The sequence below is a fragment of the Drosophila virilis genome, chromosome X (assembly GCF_030788295.1).
Source record: "Drosophila virilis strain 15010-1051.87 chromosome X, Dvir_AGI_RSII-ME, whole genome shotgun sequence".
Lineage (NCBI taxonomy): Eukaryota > Metazoa > Arthropoda > Insecta > Diptera > Drosophilidae > Drosophila > Drosophila virilis.
The window spans coordinates 22,144,801-22,151,551 of NC_091543.1; the positions used below are offsets into that span (position 1 = coordinate 22,144,801).

Sequence of the window (6,751 nt, forward strand, 5' to 3'; positions counted from 1 at the left end):
AAAATGACATCCCTTTATTTGCCTCGGTTCGAACAAGTTCAATGGACTTTAGTGACTCCAGACGCTATCTGAAATAACCGATTTAATGACTTTTTGAAAATTACGGAAGTCAACTCTTTCATATATAGTTATTATGCACGTTAAAAGCACTATTAACGGACAGTTCCCTTTTCAAACAAAATGTCCCTAGAGGCTTAAACGTTTCTTATTAAAATAATCTTTTTGGTGGACAATCAACTTTTCCAGCAAGGAACTCCATTAAAATTGGTAGGAGCTCTCGGCCATTGGATTGTCAGGAGCTCTACGTTATTTTCTTTTGTACACAATGAGCCTGTAATTGGCCAGGAATAAAAAACCTTCAATTTAAGGAATTACGTTTGCTTTGCACAAGGGACGATATGTCCTGTATACCGGTTACGCCAGAGGGAGGGGTCAGTTGCGTTAGTAGAAGGAACAGACAGCCCCTGCTCCAGATTTGCTGTCTTGTTGGAGCAGCGGCTAATAGAGGTTCTATTGGATAGCGCTGCTCTTTGAAAATCATTCAAGCTGGTCATTTAAACGACATCCCAACAGAGAAGAGCAAAGCAATTTGGTAATAGAGATTGTGTGAGTAGAAGGCAGATCATCATTATGTTTGAGTGATTTTTTGGTAGGCTGTGGGAATCCAGTTCGCAACTTTTTGTCTCTCTCTTAGTAAGATGCCCGAAGTCCTCCAGATTTTCTGAGTTGACAGCTTAACAGAATCGGAATTAGAAGGAATTTGGGACTTTGACTCTTTCGTGTAAGTTGAATGTACGTTTATAAAATTATGTTTACCCTCAATTTAAGATTTGCAGCAGAAGAGACATAAGTAGAGCACATGTCAAAATGTCACCAAAACGCAAGCACATCAAAATCTAGCCAAGATTTAATTACTGCACAGATCTTGGACAGCATTCTATCCATTTATATTTATTCTATATTTTAGCAACTGCGTTGACAAGTAGGGCTGTCAAATTGCAACTAAATACTTCTGACTTGAAGCTATGTTAAAATGTCTGAAAGCCATTCGATTAGCCTTAAAAGCGCTCGAATGTATACGAAGTTCCATATGGTACCATATATTTTACACGCACACACCCATACTTAGCATTCGTATATTGTACAAGCAGCAACTGCATAATTTTAGCTGTCAAAATATGTAAAGCTTCGAAAGCTCGCTATAGCTAGAAACAAAATTTAAAGGCAGTGCGGCGATGTACACATGCTTATACAAAAATATAAAATAAATATAAGACTTTGCACCCATTTTCCGCCCGTGAAAATACCTTAATCTTTCCATACTACTGTTTGTCAGCGGGATGCAAAGTGCGCAGCACGTCTTCAAAGCTATTGTAGAATGTGCCTAAACCAGTTCGAATGAAAAACATAACTATAATTCGCTTATGTTCCGGTATCTTCCATAAGTATTTAAGCCTTCAAGCTCTGACAGTTTGCGCTCATCAGTCACTTCATCAATCAATCAGAACAAACAGTTGCACTTACATACATACACTGGTAATTATGATTCATATATGATTAAAAATAGAAAAGTATGTTTATGCTTATGTTATAATAACATATCATCCAGGTGACGCTTGCCTGAACTGTCATTTTGATTATTACGAGCGAAGTGGAAAACTATTCAAGCCTTGCGACAAAACACAAAATAAATGAATGCCATTAATTAGCAAGCACTAAGTCCACGTCTGGCAACCTCCTCCCATTACCATCATGGAAGCAGAATTGATAATATTGTTAATAGGTATCGTATTAGGTATCGAGAGAGTATCAAGTTAGACGGGCTGATAAGCAGCAAGCCAAGAAGGAAGACAATACTTAAGAATATCCTCATAGAAGCCTGGATCATTCAGTTAATCTAGTTCTTACGCACTGGAAGAAACTTTTTCCTAATTTTCATGATACAAATAAAAATTGTTTGCATTGTGCATAAACACGTTATTTGCACAGGCGGCCAGATATTTTTATAAACATTCACGATCTCATGCCAGCCAAAAATGCCATACCACGCCCCCAAGTGCTCGTGTCGCAAGATATACACAAACATACATATATATGTATATATATATTCCGGCCTTGTCCGGTTCATGTTTTTTGCCTTACATTTGAGATCAATTTTCCTGCCCGTGAAAAAATTAAATCTTACCGTTTCAAAATATATGTATATTTTCATAGATATTTTCTATTTCGTACTAAGAATCCGAAATTCGAAGCCGAAGTGTGTAACACGTCTTTAATATATATATTATCTTTTCTTACAAAAGTTCAAAAGTCATGTTCAACCAGTCAGTCAGTCAGTCAGTCAGTCAGTCAATCAGGAAAATAAGTTGCATACTATATATAAAGTATAGAGAGAGAGATATATGTATATAGAATCCCACACACTGCACAGAAATAAATACATAAATTCTCGCAGCTCGTATGTGCGAATTTGAAATCTTTTACGCAGTTTCGCGCAACATTGTAACCAAATGAATTTCACTTCCGTGTTTGTGTTTGCAAGTGTGTGAGTGTCTGCCAGTGTGAATGTGTGTGTGCGTGTGAGTGTGTGTTACGCTTGTCTATGAATCAATTACACGTGCGAGACCTTTTAACACGTAACAGCAACATTTGACGCTTGGCTTTTTTTTTTGCATTTAGTAAGTAAAAAGCAGCTCATATACATACATTTTTATAGTACTACGAGTCGCAAAATATACTATGCCATATACCAAATATATATGTATGCATGCATATATGTAAAATACAAAAATAATTGTGCATTCAATTTGCTTGTTTTTAATCAAATGCTCCTGACTAATACCTCAACTGAGACGGACGGTATTTCGGGCTTGGTGTCGGTTCACACATCAATTGTATTATGCAAATACTGTCGGATCATTGATTTTGGTAATCATTCATTGATTCATTCATGCACTCACAAAGTTGCACTTGGTATCCACACGAGATGGCAGTATTTGTATACTAACCCATATGAAATTCGAATATGCCGCCAACTACAATTGCAATAACAAAAATAGCTTTGTTTACAGCACTTGCATAAATAAATTAATAAATTTGTATATAAATAAGTTTTTATATACGGTATATATTTAATGAATGCATCAATTAGTTAACATAAATCTATTACTCTGAAATATAATATTTTAATGATAGCCATAAATGGAGAGCCCCATTAATAAACGCTTGCAAGCGAGACGTCTTCAAATCCTTATCCGTGCACTATAGATGGAATGGGAATAGGTATTCATAGTATATTCAAAGGTAGCCAAACATTTGGAAGCTATTCAGTTTCAGTTTCGTCGCTGACGGCGGCGGCGACACATTTAATGGTCTGCGACGCCGACTGGCCCCGTTAATCGGAAATCTTATTTATGGGCTTTTTGGCTGCGTTTAGCGATTATCACGGAAAGTGGGTCACACGCGTTTGGCTAGGACACTCATTGCCAGACCTGGCAACTTGGCATCCAATCCCGCAGCCAGAACCGCAACCACAGCCACAACCACATCCACCTTGGCAGACGATGTGCGTCAGTTTGACGTCCACTTTGCCGCAAAGCATCTAAAGAAATCGATCTGCTTGAAGCGTGAAGAGGCCAAAAGAAATATGCCAAATGCGTGGGCCCATGTCACCATCTGGTGAGCTGGCCCAGTGTAAATGATATAGAGAGCATCATAATGTGTCCATATAGATCATATAATGGCAAAATGCTATCAACGTAGCTCGCTATCAGCTGCCCACCCCTTTCCAGATCCTCCCTACGCTCTGCCCCTTCTGTTTGGCGCGCTTTTACGGGGCGTATGTGCAATTTGTAGACATGTATTTATAGTATACTCATATGCGAATGTATTCATTCGTACACAAATATGTGTTTACATACATTGCTTGAATTGGCCCTGGGAAACAACGATAACAAAATATGAATAATCATTTATAGCAATTTGTTGCAATTTGTTGCCTAACAACAAAGTCCTACAATCCAATCCCAACCATCAGCTACGCTAAGTAAACATACATATATATACATATATGTATATATATATATATATTTATTTATGCCTACATACATATTAAATAACTACATGGATTGCGTATAACTCGATCGCCGAGCGGAACGAACTGATTAAGTAATAAATATGGAAGAGCGGAAGAAAGGACAGAAGTTGACAGAAAGACGAATTACAAATACACTCTCAGATTAAATTGTTGACGATATTCTAGCCGGAACTTTGTCACAATCTATCAAATATAAATCTATTTGGTACCTAAACTAAATAAATATTGTCCGAATATTCTAATGTGTGCTATATTTTAGAGAAGTTCGTGAAGTGAGATTAACTATCATTTTGGGAATCGAAAATATATATATGCTTTTAAGAATCGGGCCAATCTAAAACAAGTTAACAATTAGCTATTTTTCTTCATAAACACTTCCTTGTACCTAAAGTAAGTTTCTTTGTTTATAAGTTTATTCTGTTTATACCGCACGAGAACCCACATACCAAATTTGATATCTCCAAGCGGACATTAAGGTCAATGAGCATAAGGTGAGCTCCTGAATCTTTCGATTCGTATTACAGGATTTATTAAAACGTAAAGGAGCGTCCCCTTGGACCATCATTTTCGCAGGTACCCACCCATTAAAGACACTTCTATTTGGTTGTGTAGGAGGGACTATTTACATCTCTTTCGATGTAAGAGGATCGCGGCATCCGGTTGTATACCGCAACTTCACATCCACCAATTGTTTTACTCGCATTTAAGCGTTGAACCAAAATCTTTAAGTGTGCATAAAGAAGAATAAGGGAAGATGGACTCCGATCATTTTGAAGATCAGCAGGTTATTCACTTTATGTCGTCAGGGAAGCCCCCTTCTGCCGGCTACAAACATTTGTACAAGAAATTAAAAAGTGCTGTAACTTACTTTCTTTTAACTGATTTGTTGGGAGTTTCGCGACGCAACTGAAAATGAGAGACTATCACAGAAGCTGTCATAATCACAACTCAGTCTGGACAGGACAGTACAAGCAATGCGTGATGATGTAAATAACGTCCATTGACCAATTTTGGAAGCTATAAAAGATCCCTCAAATGATACATTCAATTACTGGCACAAATCAGGCAAATCCGTATAGGCCACGATATAAACGGAATTGGGAAGCTTACGATTTGGAGCTCTGGTATTGCTGGCCACATCAAATCTATCCAGAAGTTTTGCTAGAATTAGAATACGTCGCGTCGTTGGCCTATCCAGATTATGATTCTGAAACCAAACAGGGTAGAGAGTCATCGCGTCTCTTTCGCCTATCAACATTTGCTAAAGTATTTGAAAGAATTTTATAGAATTGGATGCAGAGAAATTTGATGATTTGAATGGGATTATCAATTTTAATTTCGCTTGGCCCTCTAAAGGTTATTCAACTTTATACTTGACAACAATAAACAGACATTTAAGAGAGAGTGTAGCATGTGGCTTTCTTTGTCATTCGCCCATATACCTGATGCTAAATTGTCATGTGGAAGCGTCATGAGTCCTACTTCCTAGTCCTAGCTTATATACGTGTGACTTGAGCGTTCCAGTTAATATGCACTCACGTACAGTAATATATACTGATGACACAGTTATTACCTTCATATCGAATTGCCTCTGCCTCCACACATCTAGCGAAGATAAAACTTGTAACTTTTGTCTATAAAGAGTTTTCTGCGTCCATAATCAAAATAGAGTTCGTCTTCTAAAGAAATGTTATTTCTATATATTTAATTTATATTTGGGGCGTTATAGCTCAAGGCTCAACTCAATACTCAACCGTGTTATAGGAAGTCTTAAAAAAAAAACTAAGAAAAGAGACTTGTTTGAATAAGTCTTAACTTATGCAAGAACATCTCAACGAGTGCACATATTCTTATTTGATTTTGAATTGTTTGATGGACATTTCATGCGGGTAAGGGTATATCTCCGTTTAAGTAGAGTACAAATAGCGTAGTTATGTGTGTAGGTATTTGCTGTATTTCTCGCTTAAGCTGATAAGGTCTATCGGTAAATCCAATAGACAACAACTCTTGTGACTTTGCCCATGAATCGCAGGGGCGGGTCGCATCGGGTCGCATCGGTTCGCGGGGCTTATCTGCCCCATGGCGCTACAATGAGCCACTTTAGAAACAATTGAAAGTCGCCTGGTAAAATTCTATTTGAATTACAAATCGATGTGTGCGTCCATTAGTCCCATTGACAGCTACAGATTTTTTAAAAAGCAACAACACACACACCAATCACTTTAAGAGCGAGAAAGAATGCTTGACTTGAAAATACCACGTACTCTGTGCGTAGATATGTGCTTTATGCTTTATGCTTTATATAATTATGCAAATAATAATTAAAAAGTATTATTGGTATTTAATTATTAATATAATGGAAACATTAACTACTTCTGCATATTACATATATTTTTAAAAAACTTTATGACACCCATTCTTAGCCCTTATTTATGTACAGGGTATGGAGGGAAGAGCAATATTAATGGGCCATAAGCAAATGGACAGATAGAGAGACAAGCTCGTATATATGTCGCTGTAATTCTCGTCTAGGGCATATTATTAATAAATAATGAAAATAAAATAAGCATATGAAAACATCGTTTTTTTAATCAACAATTACAATAATGAGAACACGACCAGTTGGAAATCTCAAGCAATAATCTCTCAATTTAT

The 6,751-nt window shown here is 37.0% G+C and overlaps 1 long non-coding RNA gene across 2 annotated transcripts; it reads left to right on the forward strand.

The window, feature by feature from the left end:
* Window positions 1–540: 540 nt before the first annotated feature.
* Window positions 541–2,161, forward strand: LOC116652118 (uncharacterized). 2 transcript variants are annotated; one of them, XR_011416616.1, is made up of 3 exons: window positions 541–781; window positions 840–1,536; window positions 1,610–2,161. It is a non-coding gene; the product is annotated as an uncharacterized lncRNA (long non-coding RNA). The 2 variants fall into 2 exon arrangements; XR_004305123.2 differs by having other exon boundaries at window positions 837–1,536; window positions 1,610–2,160.
* Window positions 2,162–6,751: the final 4,590 nt, after the last annotated feature.